Genomic DNA, 22,586 nt, shown 5'->3' on the forward strand with positions numbered 1-22,586 from the left:
GGTCATGAGTTTGAGACCAGCCAGGCCAACATGGTGAAACCCTGTCTCTACTAAAACCACAAAAATTAGCCGGGCATGGTGGCACACACCTGTAATCCCTGCTACTCAGGAGGCTGAGGTAGGAGAACCGCTTGAACCCAGGACGTGGAGGTTGCAGTGAGCTGAAATCACACTACTGCACTCCAGCCTGGGTGACAGAGTGAGACTCTGTCTTGGGAAATAAAATAACAGTTCTTTTCATTTGACCATTCCTAAAAGATTAGGTAGCAACACTTACACATTAATAAGGTCAAAAAAGAACAGAACATTCAAATTAAAAGGCAACGTATGCCTTTCCTTCTGGCGGCAGCCATCAGGTAAGCCAAGATGGGTGCATACAAGTACATCCAGGAGCTATGGAGAAAGAAGCAGTCTGATGTCATGTGCTTTCTTCTGAGGGTCTGCTGCTGGCAGTACTGCCAGCTCTCTGCTCTCCACAGGACTCTCCACCCCACCTAGCCCAACTGGGCTACAAGGCCAAGCAAGGTTATCGTTATACATAGGATTCGTGTTCGCCATGGTGGCCAAAAACGCCCAGTTCCTAAGAGTGCAACTTACGGCAAGCCTGTCCATCATGGTGTTAACCAGCTAAAGTCTGCTCGAAGCCTTCAGTCTGTTGCAGAGGAGCGAGCTGGATACCACTGTTGGGCTCTAAAAGTCTAAATTCTCATTGGGTTGGTGAAGATTCCACATACAAATTTTTTGAGGTTATTCTCATTGATCCATTCCATAAAGCTATCAGAAGAAATCCTGACACCCAATGGATCATCAAACCAGTCCACAAGCACAAGGAGATGCGTGGGCTGACATCTGCAGGCCAAAAGAGCTGTGGCCTCGGAAAGGGCCATAAGTTCCACTACACTACTGGTGGTTCTCGCCGGGCAGCTTGGAGAAGGTGCAATACTCTCCAGCTCCACTGTTACCGCTAATATAAGTAAAGTTTGTAAAATTCATACCTAATAAACAATTTAGGACAAAAAAAAAGGCAATGTACTTCACTGGCCATTTTTGTGACTCCTAGGCTAGTCATAGCATTTCTACATTACAAATAAGTTGTCCTATGATAATAATACAGATACTTCAGATTATTATAGCACTGCATGCATCTCACAACAATCCTGCTACGTAAATAAGATCATAACCTCCTTTTAAAATTAAGGAAGCTAAAGCTGAGACTTATCTATGTTCATACAGCCAATTCAGGCTGGAGTCCAAAGCTAACAATAACCTCAAAAGATTAACTTAACAGAGCAATATTTGCAAAAGGCATAAAGTAAAACCAGCCAAAGGTGAGAGTGGTGTGGAGAGAATGCTTGAAAAATACCAATACCCTGCGATAAATACAGGTAAAGACAGGTTCCCCAAAAGTAAGAAATATGCCTAAGGTATCTATGTGCCTTTCCAACAGGGGCTGAGCAACTGCTGCCATGTCAATAATAGATAAAAGGTAGAAACATGTTTTTAGTGTGTGTGTGAAACTTTTCTTGCAAGGCAGCTATCATTATCTCAGGAAGGTAGGGGGAAATAGAATGCAACTATTTGGAATTGCAACGGAGTCAGCTACTTTTCAACAATGTTATGTGTTAAATATGGTCTTAGTGCAGGAATCTTAGAGTCTATGAAGACTATCTGGGGACTGAAATGCCTTTTCTCCCTCATCAAAACAATCACTTGATTACATATGTAACACCCATATAACAAATAATCACATATACCCCTGAATATAAAAATATTAAAAAGAAAAGAAAATTTATTTTTAAATCACCTGATTTAACTTGTCAGACACAATCTATGTCTAAATCAAGAACTGCCTGTAATGTTATTGCTTCCTTTATAGGGAAAAATCCAACTTACAATTTTACTTCTAAGACAAAATAGTACCAAAACCTACAAATGCAAAAACATTAAGTGCCTATGAAAACTAAAATAACTGTCAGTATTTAACCACTTGTGTAGAATAAGTTGAAAAAACAGACTAGACATGGTGGCTCGCATGGGTAATCTCAGCACTTTGGGAGGTCGAGGTGGGTAGCTCGCTTGAGCCCAGGAGTTCGAGATCAGCCTAGGAAACATAGTTCAAACTGTGTCTCCACAAAAAAATACAAAAATTAGCTGAGCACGGTGGCACATGCCTGTAGTCGCAGCTACAAATATAAAATAAGTTCTTAATAAGAAAAAACACTTATTTTATGTTGTAACTTGTTACGAATAAACTACAAAAAAAATAAAAGTTTGGTGAGGCTGAAAAGGACAACTTAGTTTAGCCAAACATTTCAAGTATCCCATTAATTTTATGAATGTCATTACTAAAAAATAATGATGCTAAACGCTAATTACCCAGCCAGACATTAAAGTGTCTTTAAAAGTTTTAATTATTAAAAAGTCTTGTGCTAAGAAAACAACCTGATGGTATGGGCTAAGGACCTTTACAGACACCTCACCAAAGAAGATATACAGATAATATACAAGCATATGAAAAGATGCCCCACATCATATGTCATCAGAGAAATGCAAATTAAAACAATGATGAGACATTACCACATACCTATTATTAGCAGAATGGCCAAGATCCAAACGCTGACAATGCCAAGTGCTGAAGAGGATGTGGGGCAATAGGAACTCTCATTTAATGCTGGTGGAAATGCAAAATAGTACAGCCACTTTGGAAGACAACTGGGCAGTTACTTATAAAACTAAAGATAATTTACTATACAATCTAGCAATTGCACTCCTTGGTATTGACGCAAAAGAGTTGAAAACATGTCTATACCAAAACTGCACACAGATGTTTATAGCAACTTAAAAATTAAAATTAAGTAATTAAAACAGCTAAGATAACTATTCCCCCTAGTAGATTGCTCACATGTGTCCATTACTATGTGGCTTAAAACAGAACAAACATTGAAATAATCTAAATTTTCTACAATAGGATATTAATTAAATAAACTCCAGTGCATCACAGTGTAATAGCTGTCTTATTTTTGGCTAGCCAGCATTCAAACACACATCCCATGTCAAGAAAATGCCCCCACCTCGAGCATCTTGGAAATAAACAGTACAACCCTGGCTCCCATTATTAAAGCCAAAGTGTGTGTGTTGTGGGAGGAAGGGAGAAGGGAGGAGACAGATATGCCTTTTCCCTGTTCCCTTGAAGCTGAGATGCTGCTAAGTGATTCTAGATTTGGCTAGTCAGATGCTTCTGCTCAGGATTTTGAATCATGAGAAAGTAACATGAATACACAAGGACAGATCAAGATCATTCTCAGCAAAAGCAGCAACACAGTCAAGATGCCAACAATGGCAGTGGCAAAAGTCCTGAGAAAGCCAGTGCCAGTGAAGAGGTCCTCACTAGACTTCATGGGGCATGTCCTTGGCCTGTTTTAGTCTCATTGTGTTCCTGCCCATTTTCCAAGCCTGGTTGACGCTGATTGACTTCTGTTGTCTCTATATGCAATCCAAATGGCCTAACCAATAAATTCCTATTTCTGGTTAAGAGAGTCACAACTGTTTTATGTTGTCTGCAAGCAAGAACCCAGCTTAATGCGTGTATAATAAATACCATGTGGCCATTAAAAACAATGACGTAGATCTCCATTTTCAGACAAGAAAAATGTTAGGATACATTAAGAGAAAGCAAATTTTATTCCGTAAAAAGTCCTCTTAACCAACCTCCAATGGGTTAACTGATGGTCTCTTTTCTATCACTAAACTATTCAGATGCCCACAGCATGCTTAGTACTTAGATGCACACTCTTTGTTCCCACCAGTAGAATTGTTGGCATATAGAGATTAAGCTGTATTTGCTCTCAAGCTGTTTATGTCCACTGAACTTCTCATGGCCAAGTGATTTAATTAAATATTATGTACACTGATTAAATAACAGCAAAAAGGAGAGTTGTTCTTTCTATGAAAACAAAATTGAATGCATTAGGAATGTTCGATAAGGTGAGTAGCAAAGTACTGCTAAAATAGATTGGGGGGCAATCATAAAAACCTAAAAGAATTCTCATCTCTTAAATTTGTTCTCTATTTTAATAAAACCAAACTAGAAGCTAGAAATCTGGAAGGAAGCAATACGGGTGTGGTTTATACAAGGAAGGAAAGGAAGAATTCCAAAGGACCCATATGCAAAGAAAAGGTTATGGCCCTACATATAAATATTGGAGAATAAGGCCGGGAGCAGTGGCTCACGCCCGTAATCCTAGCACTTTGGGAGGCCAAGGTGGGCGGATTTCCTGAGCTCAGGAGTTCAAGACCAGTCTGGGAATATGGTAAAACCCCATCTCTACCAAAATACAAACAATTAGCTGGGTGTGGCAGCATTGTCTGTGGTCAGCAACTTGGGAGGCTGAGGCAGGAGAATTGCTTGAACGCAGGAGGCAGAGGTTGCAGTGAGCCAAGATCATGCCACTGCACTCCAGCCTAGGCAACAAAGAGAGACTCTGTCTCCAAAAATAAAAATAAAAAAATAAAAATAAATATTGAAGAACAAATGAATCTACATTTTAGATTTTTTCTAAAATGACTAACCTATATTTACATAATTTTTTTTTAATAGAGACAGGGTTTCACCATGCTGGCCAGGCTGGTCTCAAACTCCTGACTTTGTGATCCGCCCACCTCAGCCTCCCAAAGTGCTGGGATTATAGGCATGAGCCACCGTACCTGGCTTATTTATATAATTTTTATGATTTCCTTCTTCAACTGACCAACCATGGTAGAGAGTTTCTACCATGTTTCCATTGTCTGTGAGGGAAGAGTCTGGACTATATCACAGAACAAAGAAGAAAAACTACCGACTTCCATTTTGTTCTTCCCATCACTGAATTTTCCCCGATGTTTGCACTATAAAGCCATTGGTGCAATATCCTATTATAAATGGATATGTCCAACAGGTTTTGTGGCTATTCTTTAAGTTGCTGCCATTCAGAATACTCAGTAGAAGTCAGAGATGATTTTCCTCACACAGTTTTATACAATATTTATCTTTTCTCTAAAAGTATGTATGGGCTATAGCAAAATGAATATTTTCTGAGAAAGGCAGACACTTTTTTAAAAAGATTTTTAAAATTGTGGTAAAATGGCCAGGCATGGTGGCTCATGCCTGTAATCCCAGTACTTTGAGAGGCTGAGGCAGGCAGATCACCTGAAGTCAGCAGTTCAAGACCAGCCTGGCTAACACGGTGCAGCCCAATTTCTACTAAAAATACAAAAAATTACCCGAGCGTGGTGGCATGTGCCTGTAATCCCAGCTACTTGGGAGGCTGAGCCAGGAGAATTGCTTGAACCCAGGAAGTGGAGGTTATAGTGAGCTGAGATCATGTCATTACACTCCAGCTTAGGCAACAAGAGTGAAACTCTGTCTCAAAAAAAAATTGTGGTAAAATACAAGATTTACCATTTTAATCATTTTTGTGTATACAATTTAGTGGAATTAAGTACATGCACATTGTTGTGCAACCATCGCCACCATCCATCTTCAGAACTTTTTCATCTTCCCAAATTAAAACTCTGTACCTATTAAAAAATAACTGCCTATCTTCCTCACCCTCAGACCCTGGTAACCACTGTACTACTTTATATATCTATGATTTTGACTACTCTAGGTACTCCATATAGGTAAACTCATATAATATTTGTCCTATTGTGGCTGGCTTATTTCACTTAGCATAACACAGTCAAGGTTTACCAATGTAGGATCATGTGTCAGAATTTCATTCCTTTTTAGAGCTAATATTCTATCATATCATATATATATATATATATATATATATATATTCATACCACAATGTATTTATTCATTCATTTGTTGATGGACATTTGGGCTGCTACTACCTTTAGACTACTGTGAATAATGCTGCAATGAACACTGGCATACAAATATCTGTTCAAGTCCCTACTTTGAATTGTTTTGGTTATACATCCAAAAGTGGAACTGCTGGATCATGTGGTAATTCTATATTTAATATTTTTAGGAACCACCATACTGTTTTCCACCATGACTGGACCATTTTACATTTCATCAACAATGCACAAGAGTTCCAGTTTCTCCACATCCTTGCCAACACTTGATATTTTCTGAGTTTTTTGTTGTTGTTGTTGTTTGTAATAGCCATCCTAATGGATGTGAAGTGGTAACACACTTATTTTTTTATTTCAGAAATTTCAATGAAGAATTGGAGAATCAAAATTAACTATGAATACATGGAAAGATACATTTCATTGTCAGTCATTTCCTTGTAATTTTATTTCATTTATAATGTATTCTTATAATTTTTCTTGACTATTTCCTGTCTCTTCTGATTTTCTGGCAAGAACTGGTTGTAATATATACTTTAAATGTGAAATACTTGGCTTTGATTCCTATTTCATGAACAATCAGCTTAATAGATTAGTACAATAACTTGGAATGAGTTCAAACGGATCAAGATAAAAGAATGTAACAACTAGTCATTAGTGGATGTTCTTGGCTCATCATACGCTTATTTTTAGAGTGGATATAAAAAAGGAAATGAAATTTTTTAGAGTGGATATTAAAAAATGGAATTTCCTTTATACTAGTTCTTCACAAACATAACATTCAGATTTAAACACATTTCTCAAAACTTTCTCCTAAAAGTAGTAAGAATATACTAAAGGAGTAGATACAATATTATCATTTCAGCACTGTAAATTAATAGCCAAGTAATAATAAAGCAATACAGTCCACAATTATTACAACAAAGTGGACTGACTAATTAAGATGATGTGGGCAATATCTAGAATCTAGGAACATATTATTCTTTTTTGTACAAATTTACGGAGTACAAGTGCAATTTTGTTACATGCATAGATTGCGTATTGGTCAAGTCAGGGCTTTTAGCGTATCCATCATCTAAATAATATACATTGTACCCATTAAATAATTTCTCATTGTCCATCCCCCTCTGCCCCCCTCACCCTTCTGAGTCTCCATTGTCTATCATTAGGAACATATTATTCTATCATCCTGAACAATTTGTTATATCTACTTTAGAAAATAATATCAGAGGAACTGAATTATCATTAGAAGTTACTTATTCAAATATCTGCCCTCAACCCACCTAAGCATTTATAATAAATACTTCCCACAGAAGAATGAAATAATTTATAATACATTTCAGACCAATGAAATTGCATGAAATCTCAGGAAAACTTAAGAAGGAAACTATGCCTATTATTAACTAGGTAAATATATATGTGTAGTACCTAGCAGTAGTTATTGCTAAATAAGTGTTACTTATAATTATACAATAAGTATTATTACTGTACAGTAAAAAAGCAGAGATTAATGGCATGGGTCCAAGTCACACATACTTGGCCAATCACAGACTCCAAAATAATCACTTTTGTGAGTCTCCATAGGGACTCCTAACTAGTGGCAGATAACAAGGAAGGCTGCAGCACTGATATATGCCTCTACTTTTCACCCTCTTACCGGGATGAAAATCTTCTATTCCAAACCTTCCAAATGTGAATTAAGGGAGAAAACCAGAATGGAAAGAAACAGTGCAAGAGCATAAGAGAGTGAAAGAGAGAGTGCACCAATACAGTTGCTTGATAAAGAGTTTTCTGTTGGGTGCATGGTCAGTTGAATGAATGGACAGATAATCTCTCAATTCTCCTGTGAGATGAGAAAGCTGAAAGCAGGGAAATGATTTCTTCTTGGTCAGATGGCCAGATATGGTGGGAAACTACTAACATTCTGAGATCCTTGCCAGATACTCTAGTTTTCTCTTGACTGCAAGATGAAAATTAATGGAGCAAAGTCTACCTCCATTCAGTGATCAATAGTATCATTAATAATGGGGACAACCAGGCATTACCTACCTTCTGTGTACCCTCTATGAAGTATTCTCATGAAAAATCTTCCCTGTCTCTGCCCCCCACAACGTTTGTCTCCCAGGCTACAGTGCAGTGGCACCATCTTGGCTCACTGCAGCCTCTACCTCCTGGATTCAAGAGATCCTCCTACCTCAGCCCCAGCTAATTTTTGTATTTTTAGTAGAGATGGGGCTTTGCCATGTTGTCCAGGCTGGTCTCGAACTCCTAAGCTCAAGTGATCCACCTGCCTTGGCCTCCCAAATTGCTAGGATTACAGGGGTGAGCCACCATACCTGACCTCACCAAAAATCTTTAATCTGTATCTAATTAAGCCTTTAGAGTTAACTTCCAATTTATAGGAAATAACAGAGAATAAAGGATGAAGTTAAATGACAATATGAAGAAACAATTCAAAAACTATAGGTGAGACAAGAATAGCACTGCTTAATAAAATTTTCTGCAGTGAAAATGTTCTATATCTATGCTGTCCAATCTAGTAGTCACTAATGACATGTGTGTAGTGAGTACTTGAAATGTGTCTTGTTCGAAATGAGATGCATTATAAGTGCAAAATACATAGTGAATTTCAAGGACTTAGTAGGAAAAAAGAATGTAAACTATCTCATTAATAATTTTATATTGATTGATTAGATATTAAAATGACAGTAACTTTGAGATATTGGCTTAAACTATATTACTAAACTTAATTTCACATTTATTTTTACTTTTTATTGTGGCTATTAGAAAATTTTAAATTACATATGTGGCTCACATATTTCTATTGAACAATGCTGGTCTAGAATAATTATCATTTCACAATTTTTTGTCTTTACAGTTTTGGTCTGTGAGCCATCTGCAGCTGCTTTTTGTGGCTCATATGAGGCAGTAATCAAGGCTAATTTTTTCCCCATGTGGACACTCCACTGATGTCACAACTTACTGAAAGAGATTTTCCTTGTCAGGTTTTAAGGTTACATTGATATAAAGGTAACCTTTGATATAAAGGTTACTTCAGAAAAGAATTGGGCAGTGTTCACTTTTTTCAATTCTCCAGAAAAAGCTGGTGTTAGATTGGTGTTATTTCTTTACTAAATAGAAGAATCACCACAGAAGTCATTTGGGATTCCAGTTTTTTTTGTGGGAAGATTATGCTATGAGTTACTGAGAGACGTATATTAAAATCTTCAACTATGATTATGGACCTATTTCCTCTTTCAGTTCTGATAATTTTTGTTTTATATATTTTGAGGCTATGCTATTCAGTGTGTAGAAACTTAGGAATATTATATCTATCTGTTGAATTAACCTTTTTAACATTACAAAGTGTTCTCCTCTCAAGTAATACTTCTTAAGTGTACTTTGACAATAGCATAGCCACATCAGCTATCTTTCAGATAGTATTTCCATAATATGTTTATTATTTCCATAAAATACTTTGTTATCCTTTTACTTTCAAACTTTCTGTGACCTTTACATTGAAAGTGTGTCTCTTGTGAACAGTATTTAGTTGTTTTTGTTCAAACCTTCTAATAAACTCTGCTCTGAACTGTATTATTTGGTCTATTTGCATTTAGTGACATTACTGATATATCTGGGTTTATATCTATCATCTTGCTACCTGTTTATTTGTTCTTTGATCCTTTTTATCCTTTCTCGCCTTTTTTTGGATTAACCAAATATTTTTCTTTATTTCTTTTTAGCCAAATAATAGCTTGTCAGTTATATTTTTCAAAAATCTATTATTTTAGTACCCTAGAGATTATAACATGCCTCCTTGATGTATTACAGTCTACCTTAAATTAGAACTTTTACCTCAGCCTGGAGAAGGCAGAAATTTTTAAAACATGTTAACTCTAGTTAATACCTCCTTGTTTTGCTACTGTAACAAATTCCACAAATACAAATGTATTCTCTTACATTTCTGGAGGTCAGCAGTCCAAAATGGGTCTCACTGGGTAAACTGAGGTAAAGGGAGCAAAGTCCACCTTAACTCAGTAATCAATATTAGTATCACTAATAGTGGAATGACAAGGCATCATATGCCTCCTATGCATCACCTATAAGCATTCTCAGCAAAAAGCTTTAACTCCTATCTAAACAAGCCTTTAAAGCTACCTTTCAACTTACAGGAAATAACAGAGACTAAAGGATGTAATCTTGCAGTCAAAGAAAGAGTTTTAAAAAAAATTAAAGTGTTGGCAGGTCTGTGTCCCTTTCTGGAGGCTCTAGGGAAGAATCCAGTTCCTTGATTTTTCCAGCTTCTAGAGGCTGCTGGCATTCACTAGATTGCGGCCTCCAGCCTCCAATCATATCACTCCAACCTCTGCTTCTGTCCTCATATCTCCTTCTATGACTCTCCTGTGGCTGTCTTTTACATTTAAGGTCCTTTGCAATCATATTAGGCTTACCCAAATAACCCAGGATAATTCCTCTGGCCCAAGATCCTTAAATTATTTCCAGCCAATGTATCTACAGAAAAAAAAATCCTTAAATTAATTACATCTTCAATGTTCACTTTGCCATGTGAGGTATTCACCGGTTCCAGGTATTAGGATGTGGAAATCTTTGGGGATGGCATCTGTATACTATATCCTTCCTATGTTTTGTGTTAGTACTATCACATATTTTAATTCAACATGTTAACAAATACTTCAGAAAGGAAAGTTCTGCCTCACAGAAAAATGCCAACTAATAAGTGAAGAAAAAATAATAAAGCAAGAAAATCACCATTTGGCAAGCTTCATAGTAATAACCAACTGAGGAAAAACACTATTAATGCATGTTAAAATTAGTGAAAAAAGTTGACGAGAAATGATTTTTATATAATCTCAAAGTACCACTCTACAAACTACTTAACTAGTTACTAATAAATAAGTATAGAATACTAAATAATTAACTGCTGGGAACACTGTGGACCCCTCAGTGGTGACTGAGCAACCCTAAGCTTCTGGAAGAATTGGCAAAACTCGAGCTTTCTGAAATAACAAGAAGAAATTGTTGTTGATTTTTTTTTTTTTTTTGAGTCAGAGTCTCGCTCTGTCACCCAGGCTGGAGTGCAGTGGCATGATCTCAGATCACTGCAACCTCCGCCACCCAGGTGTTCAAGTGATTCTCCTGCCTCAGCCTCCCACGTAGCTGGGACTACAGGCACACACCACCACACCCGGCTAATTTTTTGTATTTTTAGTAGAGACGGGGTTTCACCGTGCTAGCCAGGATGGTCTCGATCTCCTGACCTCGTGATCCGCATGCCTCAGCCTCCCAAAGTGCTGGGATTACAGGCGTGAGCCACCGCACTCAGCCTGTTGTTGATTTTTAACCTGTAAATTCTCTTAGAATTTGATTTACCTGAAATGAGTTATTTGCTTTGTGATGCTTGTTACTTACTGTATCGATTATATTTGAGAAAAAATGAAGAATAATGTGAAAAGCTGAGCTGTAACTTATAACTTTGGCTCTGCTGAGCTATTGTTGTAAAACCAGGAACTCTGTGAAAGGGACTAACCACATAGCTTGACTGCCGGAGAGAGATGACAGCACATAATAAGCTTCTCGTTACAAAGAGCCTATAAATGGACGTGTAACGGAGAGGCTTATTACCCAAATTCCTTTCCCAGGAAAGGCATATTGATTATGGCCCTGGAAAGGGAATGCGACCCTTATGGAGAGCCTGTAAACAGACACATGAGGGGCGTCTGTCATGAGGAAAAACCTCTGTGGTGGAGATAAGGATGTGAAAGTCTTCTTCTCCCACTGCTCTTCCAGGCCTGCATGGAGGTCCCTCCTCTTGCAGCTTTGTGGTCAGGCTGGTTGTCCTGTGTTAGATCCTGTTCCTCCTGCAGCTGTGAGCCCACTGTATTCTTGCTGATAATCATAAGTTTATGTTTAACCTCTACTCTTGCTAAGGTGTATGATTTCTATGCTGACACACAGAAAGTTATCTTTACATTGTTCTGCTTTTATAATACCACGCTGTGATTTTTGTGCACCAGTTTTTGCAAATGTATTCTTTTTATATGATCATTTCCACACTGTTGTGTAGCCTCACTCCCCCTCCTTCATAAAAAACTGTGGTTTTCAGGGGAATTCCAGCCATCCACAGAGGGGCTTTATGTGGTGTCTCTCCTGGGCCCAGCTTTGAAGAAAACTGTTTGTCTTTTTTTTCTTTTTCACCGACCACTTGATCACTTTGAGAAATCTTGAATCCACATTGATATATTGGGAGCTGGTCTTCCAATAATTAACTTTACAGTAAAAAAATACTCAAGCAAATGATCCAAATTATTATCACAATTAATGAGACAAATTGACATACCCTGCTACTTCTATTCAAAAGAAAATTGAAAGGCTATATTAATATTTAAGTAGACTTCAGAACAAAAAATATAAGCAGGAATAAAGACCAGCATTTCATAATGATAAAGGCCAACTGATGAAAAGGACATAACAATCCTAAATGCAGATGTAGCTAATAACAGAGGTTCAAAATTCATGATGCAAAATGTAAAATAACTGCAAGGAGAAATTTCAAAAAACTTCACAAGAATGGTAGGAAATTTTAACACCCCTCTCTCAACAACTGACAGAACAAGTAGCAGTATTGTCTCTAGCCAAGGAGATAGTAGACTTGTCCAAAATTATCAAACAATTTCACTTGATTGACATTCATAGACTTTTCTACCTAACAGCAAATATACTTTCTTCTCAAATGCAGATGGAACATTAACCAAGATAAACCAAATTCTGGGCTGTAAAATGAGTCACACTTAACTCGAAAGGATTAAAGTCAAAGTATATTCTCTGACCACATTGGAATTAAATTCAAAATTAAAAAAAAAAACAGAAAGATCTCTAAAAATCTCTAAATATTTGGAAACTACACATTTCTATATAACCCATGCATCAAATAAATCAAAAAGGAAGTTAGAAAGTAACAAATTAAAATGAAAACATAGCATGTCAAAATTTCTGGCATGCCACTAAAGCAGTAGCTTAGGGAAAACTTTATACTACTGAATGCTTATATGAGAACAGAAGAAAGGTGTCAAATTAGTGATCCCAAGTTCCACCTTTAAAAACTAGAACAAAGGGGGCACACTTTCTCTGGACCTCTTGAGACTGTTCCCCAGGCCACAGTCACTTTATTGGCACAGAATAGACCTCTTAAAATATTTTACAGAGATTGGTTTTTCCATTAACAATTAACTGGTGCCCAACGTGGGGCTCAGAGAAGACTTAGGACTCCAGGAAGGCATCAGTTCTGGTTTTTCCATTAACAATTAACTGGTGCCCAACGTGGGGCTCAGAGAAGACTTAGGACTCCAGGAAGGCATCACCCGAACTGAGAACTAAGGTACCAGCATGGGCTCATTGAAAGACCCCCAAACTTCAAGCTTCTTCCTGGATGACTGGTAAGTCCTCCTGAGCCCTGGACCTCATGCTTCGTTGATGATCTTGTGGATCATTCTGTGCTGTCTTTTCTTTTCCTAGGAAGTCGTGCTTTGGCATTCTAATTTTGATTTGGAGGTACATCCTAAAGGGTCTTCTCCATTGCCTTTCCCTCCCAAAATTAATCTCAATTGGCTAGCCTGTGCATTTGCTTGAAAAACTGAACTGTCCTATTCACAGATGAATTAGAGACTGAGTTTCTCAGCTCCACTACACTGAACCCCAAAATACAGCTTGCTTCCTCCCTTAAAAAAATGAAAAGAAAACGTTGGAAATAAATCCTTTAAGAATGAGAAAAGACAAGGAGAATGACTCCCTTCAGGCATCCCAGCTGATTTTATGGCACCTCTACTTGCAAGTATTTGTGAAATGGGAAAGTTCAAGGGCATGCAAGGTTTTCTAGGACAGCAACTGGTTACATATAATGGCCTGTTCTTGTGCACATTTTTAAACTAATGGGCGAATTACATCAAGAGGAATTCAGAGCTCAAATGGTTGACCTGCAACTATGGGGTTAAATATAAAGTCTCTTAAGTTCTCTATTTCTCTATTTTCTTTTCTGTCTGCTTTAAATCTGCTGTTACTTTTTCCACTTGTGTTGAGGTAAAACCTACTGTTTATAGTATTACTAATTCAAGGCCACCTGGAGGCCACTTCTGGCTAAAATGTAAACATTGAGAATTTAACCCTAAACTCATTTGGAAAGGGGAAAAAAAGAGTAAAAGAGGTTTTTAAAATCAAACCACCATGAAAACTGCTTTATTCAAATTTTGGTCAACAGCCTTTATTACATTGCCTATCAGGGCAACTAAAGTTTAGCCTCGTGAACAGGTACCAATTTTGCCAGAAATAATTTGGAGCCAACCATCTTTTGTAAACCAGTGAGTTTGTGTTGCTATCTCATGGCTAGAGTTCTGAAGTAAAAGCTATAGTGTGTGTGTGTGTGTGTGTGTGTGTTTAATGTGTTTATGTTGTATGTACATATATTTTGTTATGTGTTGTATCCACATGATACCAAATTGGTGGGAGAATTGCCTGAGCCCAGGAGTTCAAGTATAGCCTGAGCCCAGGAGTTCAAGTATAGCCTAAGCAACATACCAGAGCCTGTCTCTAAACAAACAAAATAAAGTAAAACAAACCCACAACTATTATCCTACTCAATGGAGAAAGACTGAAAGCTTTTCATCTAGGATCAGGAGCAAGATAAGGATGCCCACTCTCATCATTTCTATTCAACATGGTATATAGAAAGCCCTAGCCAAAGCAATTAGGGCAAAAATAGATAAACAAGTAAATAAAAGAAAAAGAAATAAAAGGCATACAAATTGGAGAGAAAGAAGTAAAATGATCTTTGTTTACAGATGACATAATCTTACACATATGAAACCCTAGGCCAGGTGCAGTGGCCTGTAATTCCAGCATTTTGGGAGGCCGAGGTGGGTGGATCACTGGAGGTCAGAAGTTCAAGACCATCTTGGCCAACATGGTGAAACCCTGTCTCTACTAAAAATACAAAAACTTAGCTGGGTATGGTGGCTCATGCCTGTAACCCCAGCTACTTGGGAGGCTGAGGCAGGAAAATCGCTTGAACCTGGGAAGTGGAGGTTGCAGTGAGCTGAGATCATGCCACTTCACTCTAGCCTGGGTGACAGAGCAAGACTCCATCTCAAAAAAAAAAAAAAAAAACCCTGAACACTGTACACATGAACATGAACACACACACACACACACACACACACACACACACACACACAGAGTTAGAACTAATAAATCAATTCAGGAAAGTTTCAGGATACAAAATCAACACACAAAAGTCAGTTGTATTTCTATACACTGCGAACAATCCAAAAAGGATATTAAGGAAAAGAATTCCATTTACAATAGCATCAAAGAAAAGCAAAATACTTAGGAATAAACTTAACCAGGGCAGTGAAAGACTTGTATACCAAAAATTACAAAAATATCAGACACAAATAAATGAAAACATCCTGTGTCCGTGAATTTGAAGACTTAATATTGTTAAAATGTCAATACTATCCAAAGTGATTTACAGATTCACTGCAATTTCTATCAAAACTCAAACAAACCGGCTGGGCACGGTGGCTCACGCCTATAATCCCAGCACTTTGGGAGGCTGAGACAGGTGGATCAGGAGGTCACGAGATCGAGACCATACTGGTCAACATGGTGAAACCCCATCTCTACTAAAAATACAAAAAAATTAGCTGGGTGTGGTGGCGCATGCCTGTAGTCCCAGCTACTTGGGAGGCTGAGGCAGGAGAATTGCTTGAACCCAGGAGGCGGAGGTTGCGGTGAGCCGAGATGGCACCATTGCACTCCAGCCTGGGTAACAAGAGTAAAACTGTGTCTCAAAAAAAAAAAAAAAAATCAAACAAAATATTTAGCAGAAATAGAAAAATCCATCCTAAAATTTCTATCAAATTTAAAGGTACCCCCAAATAGCCAAAAAAAAAAAAATCAGAAAGAAGAACAAAGTTGAAAGATTCACAATTCATGGTTTCAAAACATGTTACATAGCTACAGTAATCAAAACAGTGTGGTACTGGCAAAAAGACAGGCATATAGACCAATGGAATTAGAATAGAGAGCCTTACAGATATGCAAAACAAAACCTTACCTTTAAGGTGCCAATGACTTTAACAAGGGTGTCAAGACCACTCAATGGGGAAAGGACAGTGTCAACGAACAGTGCTGGGAAAACTGGATATCCACATGCAAACGAATGAAGTTGGACCCTAACCTTATAACATACACAATTAACTCAAAATGGATCAAAGACTAAACATAAGACCTAAAACTATAGAACTCCTAGAAGAAAACAGAGAAAAGCTTCATGACATTGAATTTGGAGATGACTTCTTAGATAAGGCACCAAAACCACAGACAATGGAAACAAAAACAGACAAATGAGAATACATTAAACTTAATAACTTCTGTGCATCAAAGGACACAATCAATAGAATGAAAAGGAAACCTACATGTAAGGAAAAAATAATACTCGTCCTTCACAAACTCTTCCAACAGGATGAGATCATCTTATCCACAGAAAATCCTGAAGAATTTACAAAAGTACTATTAGAGTTAACAAATGAATTCAGCAAGGTTGCAAGATATAAAATCAATATATAAAAATCACTTGCTTTTATATATACTAGCAATGAACACTAGAAAATGAAATTAAGAAAACAATACCATTTGTAATAACATAGAAAAGAACAAAATACTCGAGGATAAATTTTTTTTAAGTACATGACTTGTACATTGAAAATTCAATAGAAATGAAATAATACCTAAATAAGTAGAAAGAAATTCCATGTTCATGGATTAGAACAGCAGTCTCCAACCTTCCTTTTTGGCACCAGGGATTGGTTTTATGAAGAACATTTTTCCATGGACCAGGATGGCAGGGGTGTGGAAGATAATTTGGGGATGAAACTGTCCCACCCCAAATCATCAGCCATTAGCTAGATTCTCCATAAGGAGCATGCAACCTAAATCCTTTGCATGACCAGTTCACAATAGGGTTCACACTCCTATGAGAATCTAATGCCCCTCACTGATCTGACAGGAGGCAGAGCTCAGGCAGTAATGCTCATTTGCCAGCCATTAATCTCCTGCTGGTGTGGCCTGGTTCCTAACAGGCCAGGGACCAACACCAGTCTAAGCCCTGGGGGTTGGGGACTCCTGGACTGGAACACTTAGCATTGTTAAAATGGCAGTACTCACCAACAAGATCAATCTACAGATTCAATACAAACTTTAATAAAACTTTTAATAAAATCTCAGCTGGCTTTTTTGTTAAAAATTGACAAGCATCCTAAAAATTCATATAGAAATGCAAAGGATATGAGAAGCTAAAAGTATTGAAAAAGAATAAAGTTTGGAGAAAGTCTGAGAGCAGTGGCTCACGCCTGTAATTCCCAACACTTTGGGAGGCAAAAGCGGGTGGATCACTTGAGTACAGGAGTTGGAGACCAGGCAAGGCAACATGGCAAAATAAAAAATTACAAAAAATTAGCCTGAGCACTATAGGTAGTGCATGACTGTAGTCCCAGCTACTCGGAGGCTAAGGTGGGAAGATGACCTGAGCCTGGGAGGTCAAGGCTGCAGTGAGCTATGACTGCCCCACAGCACTCCAGCTGGAATGACAGTTGTATCAAAAAAAACAAAAGTTTGGAGGAGTCACACATCCTGATTTTAAAACTTATGACAAACCTACAGTGTTGAAGAAACAGTGTGGTACTAGCCTAAGGACAGGACTATAGATGAATGCAATAAAACTGAGGATCAAGAAATAAACCTATGTGTTAACAACAACTGACTTTCAACAAGAGTGCCAAAATAATTCAATGAGGAAAGCACAGTCTTTTGCCATAAATGGTGCTGGAACAACTAAATATCCACATACAAAAGAATAAAGTTGGATCCCTACATCACAGCACATACAAAGATTAACTCAAAATGGAACAACATGACCTAAATATCAGAAAATTATGAAGCTTATAGAAGAAAACACAGGAGTAAATCTTTGTGACCTTGGATAAAATAATGGTTTCTTAGACATGACACCAAAAGTCCAAACGATAAATAAGAAGATAAACTGTATATCATCAAAATTAAGTCCTGCAAAAACGCCATCAAGAAAGTGAAAAGACAATAGCCAAGATACAGAATCTACCTAAGTGTCAATCAACGAATGAATGGATAAAGAAAAGGTGATATATATATACACAATGGAATACTATTCAGCCATAAAAAAGGAAATGCTGTCATCTGCAGCAACATGGATAGAAATGGAGGTAATTATGTTAAGTGAAATAAGCCTGGCACATAAAGACAAATATCACATTCTCACTCATATATGGGAGCTAAAAAAAAGTTGATCTCATGAAGATAGAAAGTTGAATGATAGTTACCAGAGGCTGGGAAGTGTGGAACAGTGGGGATGAGATGAAGACAGGTTGGTTAATGGGTACAAACATACAGTTAAGAAGGATAGTTCCAGAGGCTGAGAAAGGTAGTTGGTGGGGGCAGGAGGAAGAGGAGACGGTTAATGGGTACAAAAAGTAGTTATTAATACAAAGAATAAATAAGACCTACTATGTGATAGCACAAAAGGGTGACAAGGTCAATAATAATTTAATTGTACATTTTAAAATAACCAAAAGAGTATAATTGGATTGTTTGCAACATGAAGGATAAATGCTTGAGGGGATGAATACCCTATTTACCCTGATGTGATTATTACACATTGCATGCCTATATCAAAGTATCTCATGTGCCCCATAAGTATATACACCTACTACGTACCCACATAAATTAAAAATTTTAAAAAACATACAGTTAGATAGAAGGAATAAGTTCTAGTGTTCAATAGCACAGTAGGGTGACTATAGTTAACAACAATGGGCCCAGCGTGGTAGCTCACACCTGTAATCCCAGCACTTTGGGAGACTGAGGCAGGCAGCATGAGCCCAGTAGATCAAGAGCAGCCTGGGCAACATAGTGAGACTTCGTCTCTACAAAAAAATTTCAGAAATTACCCAGTGTGGTGGTGCACGCCTGTGGTCACAGCTACTTTGGGAGGCAGAGGTAGAAGGATCGCTTGACTGGTAGGCAGAGGTTTCAGTGAGCCAAGATCGCACCACTGCACTCCAGCCTGGGCAACAGAGCGAAATCCTGTCTCAAAAAAAAAGGATGAGGTAATCAAACCTATAATTGTATGTTCTGTACAGAAAATACCTTTGATTTGTAAAGGTTTTGAAGACTGTCTCTATTTCAATACTTATATAAAGTTTGAATTCAGTAAATGCTGAGTGAATCAGCTTTATTATGAAAGCATAAATATTAGCTATTGAAATTTGTCAGCATGTGTCGAGTCTTCAAAATGCTTATTTCAGTTAGAATACCACCCCCCAATACACACACACACACACACACACACACACACACACACACACAGAAAAGTGGTCAAAGTATTGGAGAAAGCAATCCACAAGAGAAGAAATGTTAGGTTGTTATGAAACTTAGAAAACATTGTCAATGGCGGGGCACCAGTGGTTCACACCTATCATCCCAGCATTTAGGGAGGCCAGGTGGGAGGATTACTTGAGCCCAGGAGTTTGAAACCAGTCTTGGAACATAGCAAGACCCTGTCTCTGCAAAAAATAAAAAAATTAGCCAGGTGTGGTAGTGCACACCTGTGGTCCCAGCTACTCAGGAGGCTGAGGTGGAAGGATCCCTTGTGGCCAGGAGTTAGAAGACGCAGTGAACTATGATCATGCCACTGCACTCCAGCTTAGGCAATCCTGTCTCAAAAAAAACAAACAAAAAAAGATTGTCAACCTCATTAATAATTTAAGAAGCACATAAAGAATGAGATTTTTTTTACCTCTCATATTGTTAAAGATTAAAAAGAATACTTAGGTGTTCAAGTATCTGTTTAAGTCACTGCTTTCAATTCTTTTGGCTATACAACTAGAAGTGGACTTACTGTGTCATACAGTAATTTTATGTTTAACATTACTACCAACAGTGCACAAAGATTCCAATGTCTATACATCCTTGCCAATACTTGTTATTTTTTGTTTAAAAAAAAAGTATAGGCTAGGTGAGGTGGCTTATGCCTATAATCCCAGTGCTTTGGAGGCCAAGGCAGGAGGATCGCTTGAAGCCAGGAGTTTGATACTAGCCTGGGGAAATATAGTGGGTCTCTACATAAAATAAAAATTAAATATATTAGCCGTATGTGGTGTCATGTGCCTGTAGTTCTAGCTACTTGGGAGACTGAAGCAGGAGGATCGCTTGAGCCCATGAGTTTAAGGGTTCAGTGAGCTAGGATCAGGCCACTGTACTCCACCCTGGGTGACAGAATGAGACGCTGTCTCTAAAAATAAAATAAAATAAAAAAATTATAATCAACCTCATAAGTATGAAGCAGTATTTCCTAAATGGCTAGTGATGTTGAGTATCTTTTCATATACGTGTGGTTCATCTGTACATCTTTTGTGAAGAAATATATATTCATGTCTTTTGCTTATTTTTGGAATTGGGTTTTTTGATGAGTTGTTTAAATATTCTGGATTTTTTTTTTTTTTAATTTTCAGTAGAGACGGCGTTTCACCTGTTAGTCAGGTTGGTCTCGATCTCCTGACCTCGTGATCCATCCGCCTCGGCCTCCCAAAGTGCTGGGATTACAAGCATGAGCCACTGCGCCCGGCCTTAAATATTCTGGATGTTAATCCCTCATCAAATAAATGCTTTGCAAATATTTTCTCCCAGTCTACAGATTATCTTTTCACTCTCTTGACAGTGTCCTTTGATACATAAAGGTTTTAGAGTTTGATGTAGCCCAATTTATCTGTTTTTTTCCCTTGTTACCTATGCTTTCGGTATTATCAAAGAAATCATTGCCAAATCCAATATCATATCTTATGTTTTCTTCTAAAAGTTTTACAGCTTTTGCTCTTAAGTTTACATCTTTTTTTTATTGCATTTTAGGTTTTGGGGTACATGTGAAGAACATGCAAGATTGTTGCATAGGTACACACGTGGCAGTGTGATTTGCTGCCTTCCTCCCCTTCACCTATATCTGGCAGAAAGCAGAAACTGGACCCCTTCCTGACACCTTACACTAAAATTAACTCCAGATGGATTAAAGACTTAAACATAAGACCTAACAGCATAAAAACCCTAGAAGAAAACCTAGGCAAAACCATTCAGGACATAGGCGTAGGCAAGGACTTCATGACCAAAACACCAAAAGCATTGGCAACAAAAGCCAAAATAGACAAATGGGACCTAATCAAACTCCACAGCTTCTACACGGCAAAAGAAACAGTCATTAGAGTGATTCGGCAACCAACAGAATGGGAAGTTTACATCTTTGATCAATTTCAAGTTAATGCTAATATATAAGGTAAGGGTCTAATTTCATTATTTTACATGTAGATACCCAGTTTACCTAGCATGATATGCTGAAAAAACTGTCCTTTCCCCATTGAACGGTCTTGGCACCCTTGTTGAAAATCATTTGACCATGTATGTGAGGGTTTATTTCTGGACTATCTTATTCCATTGGTCTATATGTCTTTATTCCAGCACCACACTGCTTTTTGGTTACTGTAGGTGTGTAGCAAGCTTTAAATCAAGAAATGTGAATCCTCCAACTTCATTCTTCTTTCTCAAGATTGTTTTGGCTATTTGGAGTCCCTTGAAATTTTCTACAAATTATAGGATGGGTTTTTCTATTTCTGCAAAAATGTCACTGGGATTTTGGTATGGACTGCACTGAATCTGTAGATTGCTGTGGGTAGTACTGTAATCCTAACAGTATGAATTAATCATTTTTAAACATACATAAAATTTGAAAGAAGTATACAATAAACACGTACTCATCACTTAGATTCTACAGTTAACATGTTTTTTTGCTTCATCACCAATATATCCAGCTACCATGATAACTTTAAAAAAATTGAAGTTCAAATTTAGTTTAGAAAGAATAGATAAAAAATAATTACAGTTATCTAACAACTAAACAATTTGTATGGCTCCTTTTGTATACTAACAAATCAAGGATTTGCTTTAGTAAAACACTCAATTTGACTCTTTCCTCTTACTGAACCAAGATGCCCAGTTTCCAGTATTACTGCTTATGCATGGTAAGGAACTAAGGTTCCTATGTAAATAGAGTTATGTGTTTGAAAGACCAAGTAACTAATACAATGATGGAATAAGTCATTTCAAATTATTATGAATTAGTTCTTATCAAATATTTTCCTATTAACATACTCATAACTTGTTTTAAGAGCAACTCTGCCGGACACAGTGGCTCACGCCTGTGATCCTAACACTTTGGGAGGCCGAGGTGGGGGGATCATTTGAGGTCAGGAGTTCGAGACCAGCCTGGCCAACATTGTGAAACCCCATCTCTAGTAAAAACACAAAAATTAGCCAGGCATGGTGGCACGCACCTGTAATCCTAGCTACTCAGGAGGCTGAGGCAGAAAATTGCTTGAACCCAGGAGGCAGAGGTTGCAGTGAGCTGAGATTGTGCCACTGTGCTCCAGCCTGGGTGACAGAGCAAGGCTCCATCTCAAAAAAAAAAAAAAAAAAAAAAAAGAGCAGGTCGTGGTTGCTTAAATTCCTTTTTTCAGGACTAGGAAAACTTTCTTATTTATATATTATAATTTTACATATTTATGGGATACATGTGCTATTTTGATACATACATACAA

The 22,586-nt window shown here is 37.6% G+C and overlaps 1 protein-coding gene and 1 pseudogene across 9 annotated transcripts in view; one reads left to right on the plus strand and one right to left on the minus strand.

The window, feature by feature from the left end:
• Positions 1-22,586, minus strand: part of ATP7A (ATPase copper transporting alpha) — a 173,039-nt gene that overhangs the window by 117,702 nt on the left and 32,751 nt on the right. For 2 of the 9 annotated variants that reach the window (XM_064362896.1, XM_064362894.1), the window contains one exon: positions 16,329-16,402. The exons of the other annotated variants lie outside the window; for them this stretch is intronic. The gene's annotated coding sequence lies outside the window, so the exon portion shown is untranslated. The remainder of the gene's footprint in view (positions 1-16,328; positions 16,403-22,586) is intronic. 9 annotated transcript variants of the gene reach the window in all.
• Positions 367-968, plus strand: LOC105719610 (large ribosomal subunit protein eL15-like; annotated as a pseudogene).

Source organism: Aotus nancymaae, unplaced genomic scaffold (assembly GCF_030222135.1).
Source record: "Aotus nancymaae isolate 86718 unplaced genomic scaffold, 86718_ANA_hifiasm-v0.15.2.pri h1tg000004l, whole genome shotgun sequence".
NCBI classification, from domain to species: Eukaryota; Metazoa; Chordata; class Mammalia; order Primates; family Aotidae; genus Aotus; species Aotus nancymaae.